We start from the raw sequence: 9633 nt of genomic DNA, 5'->3' as shown, positions 1-9633 counted from the left end.
TGTGCTGATGACTGAATTTGTTTTCATGGTAGGAAATAGAAAGCAAGTTCTTTAAGAATTGTTTATCAAGTGTCGTTTGTGACCAGTATGCCAAGCTCTTTACCACGTGCATGTTGCCTTTTTTCGTTTTTACGAATGTCTGTGAAATTATATTAATGTGTTTATGGCTTTCATTCCACTGGAATCCAGCTTAGAAGAATATCTGCTGTAATCGCCCAATCACTGTCTGGTTTCTTGCACAACTTAGACAACGTGGCATATTTCTTCTTGGGCTGCAACAGATTGACTTAGTTCATCCCTACTTATTAAAAACTCAACTCTTTTGGAGTAGATCACGTCACAATATATTCAGTTTTATCCCACAAAATCCAGAGCTTTATGAACATCTTGGTTTTTCAATATTTCTATGAGAGTTTAGAAGTTTAGTTTGAGTCAATGGAAACTTTATGGGAATCTAGAAAGTTTGTTTGCTATGTGGTAATAAATGTTTTATAATTCAGGGTTAGCAACTTTAGAGGCTCCTGAAATTCTACAGCGTCAAGGTGTTAAGATGAGTCCTGTACTTATGATTAGAATGTCTTAAGATGTACTTTATTCAGGTCTTCTGTGTTATTTGGGTCCATGGAGAAGATACTATATATAGTGCTTCTGAAAATATTTTATATGTGTTAGTCAATAAACATTTACCCTGTGCTCACTTGGACAGCATATATACTAAAACTGGAACAAAACAGAGAAGATTAGCATGGTCCATGGGCATGGATGACATGAAATTTATGAAGTGTTCCATATTTTTATTTTTAAAAAAATGGTGACCTTGTATCTTTTGTAACAACTTGGATGGAATTGGAGACCATTCTACTAAGTGCAGTATCACAAGAATGAAAAAACAAACACCACATGTATTCAATACTAAATTGGAATGAGTTGATCAACACCTAATGCACATGTGAAAGTAAAACTCAATGGAATTCAAGCAGGTGGGGAAGGAGAGAAGGGGACAGGTAAACTCACACCTAATTGGTACAATGCCCACTTTCTGGGTGGGAGGTACACCTGCAAGTTTCACTTAAAACATACAAAAGCAAACCATGTAACCCAAATGTGTGTACCCCTGTAATACTCTGAAATTAAAAAAAAAAAAAAATTATGGGTTGTTTTCATGTGCTGGGGTGTTCCACTAAGTGTGCAGAATACAAAGGTGAATGAGACATAGTTTCCAAATTCAAAGATCAGAACCTGCCTTCTAGAAAGGAAGGCATACAGAGAGAACAAACGTACAGGACACCGTGATAGATTTTGTGTTGGAGGCATGTACAGAGTGACTAGCCAGGTGGAATAAAGGAGAAGTAGATCTTCTAGAGCTGGGGAGGAGGGCAGGCATTTGTCAGGTGAAATGAGGACAGGGAGCAGGAAGGCCACTGCAGGCAGGGGACCGGCAAGTGCCCAGGCCAGGAGATGAGAGAACATGTAAGTAGCTCTGTAAGCTGTAGCACAGAGCGGTGAGAGATGAAGCCGGGGAGATAAGCAAGAGCCAAATCACGATAGACTTTGATGCTTCACTTGTTTGTTTAGTTACAGCTCACTTTGTTCCAGAAGAATTTTCAAGAGCCTTGAAGGGCCGTGAATACCACACTAAGACGTTTGGCACTCTTCCTAAGAGGTTGGCGAGTCTCAGGAAGAAAGCAACATGGTCAGATTTGCATTTAGAAGTTTAATTCTATCTTCTTAGATGAGAGTGAACTGCAAGGAACAGAGACAGAAGCAGAGAACCAGTTCGTAAGTTGCTGCAGTTAGTCAGGTAAGAAATGCATCCTGAGGGGCTGGAGGAAAGAGGAGCCTTCAGGATGGAAAGAAGAGACACAAAGTAACCCAACCAATAAGGTTGCTAATAAATACTTTCTCAATGAATGAGTGGGACGAGCTAGATGTGTGGGGTGAGATAGAAGGAGGAAGCAAGGATGAATTACAGGGTTAGGCTCGGGAACTAGGTGAAGGACAGGAAAAGTCATTGCGTGGGTACTGAATGCTTTCCCTCTGTGGTCTTTGTATGCTTGAAAACTGTAATTGGTGCCCCCTCCAATTTTATTTTTTAATTAATTAATTTATATTTCTGATTAACATTACATAAGGGTACACATGGTTAGGTTACACTGTTTGCCAGGGAAAATATGATTCGTATTTAAGTCTTCATGGAGAATGTGTGCCATCTACCCCAACTTAGCATCTGTTAGGTAATGGCTTATTGAGTACCTTCCCTTCTCCCCCCACATTGTTTTCTGTTGTGTGGGCCTGTAGTTGTTCATCTACTAGTTTCAAATTAGTATTAAGGACATGGAATGCTTATTTTTTCATTCTTGAGATAGTTTATTAAGGAGAATGTTCATCAACTCCATCCAGGTAGATGTAAAGTCTCCTCATTTTTTATGGCTAAATAGTATTCCATGGTGTACCTGTACCACCGTTTATTCATTCATTCCTGGGTTGATGGGCACTTGAGTTGTTTCTACATCTTTGTGATTGTGAATTGAGGTGCTAAAAACATTTGAGTGCAAAGAACTATAATATGTTGTACATGGATTTCTCTTATCAACGTGGTAAACGCCTGGAGTGTAAGTCAGTGACTTCCTTTATTTGAATAATTTTTCTAGCACCAAGAACAGTATTGACCACACAAAATGTGATCATTACTTTCATTGAATTGATTACAATTCAATTGTTCTTGAAACTGTAATTTTGATGATGTTTCTGTTTTCTTTAATTTCTGATATTATACTTAGATAATTTCTTTCTCTTTTTCTGCAAATCAGAGCTCAACCTTGAGAAAGCCCATATTCTTGTGTAGGGTGAAACAGAGATGAAATACTAGACTTAATAGGGGAGAAGTATTTTTTGAAGTACTTTTGATAAAATCAGTATTTTTCATTTAAGAATGACTGGCAGGTCCTCATTGTCAGTTGGTATTCCTTGATTGTGTACAAAAGAAACTGACTCTACATGAGGACCAAAAAGAACTGTGGTAAGTTATTGGGAATTCTCAGACTTGACATCTAGTCTGGAGAAACAGGATTGGAAATAAGCAAGAGGAAAGGAAGCGTCCTGTAGCATGAAGGATCTGGTCAGGAAGCCACTGTGGAAATGAATGAACCATGACAACTTCAAAGCCTTTTTGTCCTTCAGCTCAAGAATCAAATTTTGGAAAGCTCCAAATTATTGCTTATCTTGAGTAGCATCTCCACTGTTTAGCTAGGAGGGGGTTAGGCCCCTCATTATAGTCCCGCAGGAAGAGATGGAAATAATTCCTTCAACATTGGTGCACTTCAGAAGAGAAAAAGGATGCTAGCAAGCCAAGTAATTATAATGCCCACTTCAAGGAGATTTTCTGCTTTTATTGTTTTCTGACTAAAAAGATTCTTAAAAACAAAAGCGAACTTCTGTGAAGTATAAGCATGAGACATTTATTTTCTGACTAAGAGAAACTTGGGGTTTTTTTTAACTTAGCTACTCTCTTTGACAAAAGTTCTATTATTTAACTTCTGCAAAGTAAAACAGATATTTTAAAAATAGTGGGTTACCAGCACTGAATTAAAGAGACACAATGGGAAAATTTTAGCCTTGGGTAGAAATATTATTTAGTTTCTGCAGGAGAAAATTGAATAGGTAGGTGGTGGGGTTGGAAAGAAAACATGTGAGCAAAGGAAGGAACACACACAGAAGAAAACTTCAGGATTATTTGGATAAGCTTCTGAACAACATTCAAACCAAATCTCTAACTCTTAAGCATCCGCAGGGAACACCCACCACTAATTACAGGATAAAACGTACAAGAAGCCACTTGAGGACTGTGGAGCCTGAATCAGTCATCCCGGTGGTAGATTTTAAGATGTGGCTGTGGTTGTCTGTTTGGTGGTAGGGGAGAGTTTAAATTTACTTTCACTGGCTTTAGTAGATGTTGATATTTCTTCCATCTCTAATCTCATTCCAGAGCTAAGGACATACCTGTGCCAGCTATGGATTTGTTTGCTATACCAGATAATCCTGGTGGCACAAAGTCAAATCACTGTGAAAGATGTTTATGCAAATATGGGAAATAGTACTATAATCCTGTTTGAATTTTGCTTGGAGATTACTGGGAAGGTTTCCTATTACATTCCTTTTGAGGAAATAAGTAAAGAAGCTGCTTTTATCGTTGATTCTTAAAACTATAGAACAATTTTAAGTTGGTCTATTCTTAAAACTATAATTTTGATGATGTTTCTATTTTCTTTCATTCCTAATATTTTTCTTAGATAATTTCTTCCTCTTTTTCTGCAAAGCAGAGCTCAACCTTGAGAAAGTCCATATTCTTTTGTACAGTGAAATAGAGATGAAACACTAGACCTAATGGGTAAAAAGTACGTTTTGGAAATCGAATTAGTATTTTCTGTGAACAATCTTATTCTGTTGTTACAGGTATTCTACATGTTGTAGAATGACTTTATAAATCTATGTAGTTGCGGTTTATTACTTAGTTTAGAATTTCTTGGTTTTTCTTTTCTTTTTTTTAAGATAAACTAATGATCTAGAAAAGAAGGAATGATTCATAAAATCATGAATTATAATCCATTTATTTACATTTATTGTTTTTATTCTCATGAGTGAGTTTTTTTTTTTTGATATCTCTATGTAGAAAAGATGTTTATGGAACAGCAAATGGGTAATTAAGGGGTAATTCGACAAACTGGAATTCAAATGGGAAATCAGAGAGCAGAGTTGCTTAAGGAGTAACTGAATTATTTTAATCTGTCACAGACCAAAAATGTCTGACATACTCTTTTTGCTTCAGAAATTGTTTTCTGTCCTCACTTCTAGGAGAATTGATACACTGCCAGGGATACTGGACACGTTAAACAGCACCTTGTAAGTTGGACTAGACAATCTTCTTAAATTCCTTCCAAAAATGAGTTTCTATGTAACCATTGTAGCCAGGGTATAGTCAAAAATATGAGCCAAACTGCCTGAATTTGAGTCCTAGCTCTTAACAATAGAAGCAGCTGCTATCCGTAAGTTGCAAACAAGTGGCCTTTGGAGAGCTCTATCAATATATGTAAATTGATCAAGAAAAACCTGAAAACTTTACTTTGTAAGTTGCTTTTTCATATGGTGCTTCTGAAGAGGTAAGAATGTGTGCATGCGTGTGTGTAAACAGATAAGTGAGCGTGTATATGTACATATGTATTTATTGTATTTTGTGTGTAATATAAGAACTGATATCTTTAATAAAGATTGGATTAATGGTCTTAATATTACCAAGCTATAATAAGAGGAATCTCCTTTCAGTATCTTAATGCTGCTATCCCACACCATTTCATGTGGAATAGAGTTATAGCAGGATTAAATCAATGCTCTAACTTCTCTCCTGGCATTTTATACTTTTTGAGGTAGAGATAAGATAATTAGATAGGTGGAGACTAAATGGGACCCAAGACTGACTCTCATTTATCCCACAAGCTCTTATTTCAGACTAGGAGGGGAGCTATCGTTGAAGAGAATATCAAGATATTGCCCCATCAATGGCAGTCAAGACTAACCTCTGATGTGGAATACTGAATGACATGTTGGTGATGAATACTGAGTAATTCAAATCCTCACAAAGATTTATTTTAGCATTTCCTTAGTTACCTCTGCCTTCTTTCTAGCCTGTCATTTATTACAGGGGGATAAAACGTGTGTGATAACTTGAAGACATTCCTTGAACTAAATTAATGCTACTACTACAATTGGCAACAATATTATGTGACTCTCTGTGTGTTTGGGGGATTATTTCATGAGAGTATTGAAGTGGAAGTTACTGAACCTGAAACCCTTTTGAGCTATATACCAAATTACAAAAGTTCATTCCCTGAGAAATGCCTACACCATTCCACTTCCTGAGTATATTTTCTATTAACTTTTCATGGAAAGTAGGTGGCCTGTATCTTACAACAGAAGAATAAATTCTCAACTACAAGACAGTTGTTAAGTCCAGCTTTGATCCAGTTTGCAATAAAATGATTTTGCATGATTATCTTTTTTTTTTTTTTTTTTTTTTCAGGGACAGGAAAGGGGGTGGGAGAAGGAATTGTGGTATGTAACCATAAAAAAATTTGAATATCCTGCCTTTTTAGAATTTATAGTTGCTGTGTTTCCAGGTCTTGATTTGGGTAGGATAATACTAATAACACTGTGTGGGGTCTGAGAAGTTTACACTAGCTTTTTAATTTAAATATATACATCAAAACTATTTAGGACTTTCTAAATTCTTCTCATGGCTTCGTCATCTATTCATGACACAGTGAGAACATCATTAATATAGGACAACACATCTGGAAATAGGGTTGCAAGGTCAGGTTGAAGTCATGTAACACTCTAGGGAGGCCAAAGTTCTAAATAGAAGCAGCTTAACTCTGATGTTCTTTAGTAAGTGATGGTCATTTTGGCTTCCGTCTCATTGATGATCTGCGATTAAGAAGCTTTCAACATCTTTTCAAAACTTCACTTCCTGAATGATAGGTAAGAATTTTATTAACTGTAAGCATTAGACATAGGCATTCATTAAATTCATGATGTTTTTTCAGACAGTTTCACATTATCATCATTCTTTGGTTCTTGACTAAACTGTGTAGTATAGTGGCCATTAAGTGTCTATTGAAATGTAACTAGTGAAACTGGAATTGAATTTTTAATTCACTTAAATTTTAATTCAGCAAATTAAAAAACTAGCTATAACATAGCTCATTAAAGTTTTTACATTGATCACATGTTAAAATGGTAATATTTTAAATATATTGAGTTAAACTCTATGTGTTATTATTTTGCCTATTAGTTTATACTTTTCTATCAATTCTACACTATAGAAAAGAAGTATAAGACACATCTGGCCTGCATTATATTCTATAAGACAGAACAGTTCTGTTTTATATTTGTCAGTGGCTCAAAGATGTCTAATTTACTTAGATGGACCATCTGTCCTTATCCCCACCCCACCCCCGAGTGGTGGTATAGATCTGTTTTCATTAATTGATTCAATTCAGAAGAAGTGACTCATTCTTCCATGCAATCTCTTAGTTCCTCAGAGAGTGTCTTGTCTTTTCGGAGAACAAAGTCACTATTATGAAATAGTCAAGTTCACCTAATACTCCATTATGCCTTTCTTCCTTGGCTTCCATTAATTCTCAAGGCTAACCCATGCCAACAGCTATGGGCATGGCATTAGAAAATCTTTCTGTTTTGTATTTTTGATTCAGTAATGCCTCCAGGATGTTCATTATGTCTGCTTCTGTCCAGATAGAACATTGGTTTTGCTGGATTTCTGAACTTCTTGGCCTTAAATTCCCCTTTGTTGATCCCACTCTAAGTTATTTCGCATGGTTTTACTCAGAAGGCTGCTTTCTAAGCAATATCCTCTGTTCCACACCCTGATTACTGAGGCCTGGAATAACAGTGGGCTGTTGAGATCTTACACTATTCTGGGTACTGGACGCAGCTCTGTAGAAAGATATGGCTTCTGGCCTCATGGGATCCAAAGTCTAGTGCAAGAGAGAGGTACAAAATAAAACGTGTGTTTCTTTTCCAGCCTGCTGGAAACTGCTTTTCCTGTAAGCCTGGAGAGGGAAGTGCCTGGGAATTTAGTTTTGTGGGGGACAGCTCTACACCAGTAGCTGATGCTTGGGGGGACGGGAAATAGAAATATTCCTTCCCCTACTAAGGGCACCTCTTATGTGAGAGTGACATGGAATTCAAAGTGCCTCTGAATTATTGAGCTTAAATTGCATTCTTGTGGCTTAGCTTGCTACCAGAGCCTTCCTTGGTCTCCCTCCTCCCCTGATCTCACCTCCTCGCTCCCTTCCTTATTTCCTAGGAATAATTCATAAATCACTTTCCTTAAAATCCTCATCCCAGTATATGCTTCTAGGGAATGCAACCCCAGGTCAGGAATCTTAGGCACTGGACCTGGTTTTAGGAAGCAGACTCAGGCTGGGATTTGGGAACTGGATTTCTCAATGGCCTGATGGTGTTGGAGCTTCTGCTGTTTGTGGTACATGGAGGGGTGATACCTTCTGGCCTGTTGTAGCGTTACCATCCTTGATACTTTCATCTGTGCAGAGTTGGGATGGAGTATAAGTGAAAGAAGATGCACTGAATTGTACGACATCTGTGGAATTTAATAGTTATTGCAATAAGAAAGGTGGAGTTTTGGATTGCTGCTGATTGAGCTACTGTAGAAAGAAAACACTGCTTTTGTTAATGAATCACCAGTTCACGGGAAGGAGCACATCAAGAATTGTGAATTATGTTTTATGGATGTTCAGTCTGTATCTAAAGGTGATTTCAAGGGAGGTCATATATCTGCAAATGAGATCAAAGATAGAAGCAGAAAATTTCAAATCATTTCTCTATACATGATATTTAGTGCAATTTTATCGATCAGATTTCTCAGGAAGAAGCAATGAAAACTAAGAGTGACCACCTTAAGAGGGAAAAAAACATTGAAGAAATATTTCAATAGAATAGGTAACTCACAGAATTGCAAGAAAGGTACCCTGACCCGGCTGAGTATCCTAGCCATATGGCCTCTACTTCCACCTCTGACTCCTGGGCGCTACCATGGGCACCTCTGCTGCTGGCGCCCTAAAAAAATAGATGTGGCAGAAACTGGAATCAGAATGGATTCACTACCAGCTGTTTTCTTTCTCTCTCAAGCTCCAAATACAAAGAGTGGAATAAGTGAATAAGCCAAGGCTATGTGCCCACAGATCCTGCACCAGTAGAATATGTATCTTTTGTAACTTACAAAATATTTGAGATTCAGCCAGATTGTTGAGTGTATCATGTAAGTCCGTTCCTTTCTATTGCTGAGTAATATTCTTTGTATGGGTATACAGCAGTTTGTTTATATCATATTATATCCTTGGTCAAGTTCTCAATTTTTTTTTCATAGTTTCTTTTGAAATTTTATAACTTTAGCTTTTGTATTTAAGTTTACGATCCACTTTGAAAAAAATGTTCTCTATGGTATGAAAGAAGTATATATTTTCCCCATATCTATATACCGTTGTTCCATTACCATTTGTTTAAAAATTCTCCCTTTCCCATTGTGTTTCTGTAGTACATATATCAAAATATTATACTGTATCACCAAAATATGTATAATAATTATGTATTAATTAAGAATAAAATAAAATTTAAAATGTCAAATGACTATATATATGTGGATCCAATTCTAAAGTTTCTATTCCGTTCCACTGAGTGATATGTTTATACATTTGAAAATAACACCCTTTGATTACTGCAGGTTTGCAGAGAGTCTTGAATTTAGTCAGTACAATATCTCCAACTTTGTTCCTTAAAAATAATTTGTTTTGCCTATTCTGCTCATGCAAAATTCAAGGTAAATTTCTGAATCAGCCTATTAATTAAAAAGTACCTTGCTGAAATTTTGACTAGAATTATCAATACATAGTTCTGAGAAATTGAAGTTTTAACATTAAGGCTTGTAATCTTTGAAGATAACATGTCTATTCATTTTTTCCTTATTTCACTCAGGAATATTTTATAATTTTCACTATATAAGTCTTTCATTATTATATCTATAACTGTGTATTTTATATTTTT

At 36.4% G+C, this 9633-nt stretch overlaps 1 non-coding gene across 1 annotated transcript; it reads left to right on the top strand.

Moving 5' to 3' along the window:
- The first annotated feature begins 690 nt into the window (after nt 1–690).
- On the top strand, nt 691–796 carry LOC128568232 (U6 spliceosomal RNA). The gene has a single exon (XR_008375053.1). It is a non-coding gene; the product is annotated as a U6 spliceosomal RNA (small nuclear RNA).
- The last annotated feature ends 8837 nt before the right edge of the window (nt 797–9633 follow it).

The sequence above is a fragment of the Nycticebus coucang genome, chromosome 16 (genome assembly GCF_027406575.1).
Source record: "Nycticebus coucang isolate mNycCou1 chromosome 16, mNycCou1.pri, whole genome shotgun sequence".
Classification (NCBI taxonomy): domain Eukaryota; kingdom Metazoa; phylum Chordata; class Mammalia; order Primates; family Lorisidae; genus Nycticebus; species Nycticebus coucang.
Note: the sequence above shows the minus strand (reverse complement) of the source record. Positions and strands in the feature narration are given on the sequence as shown.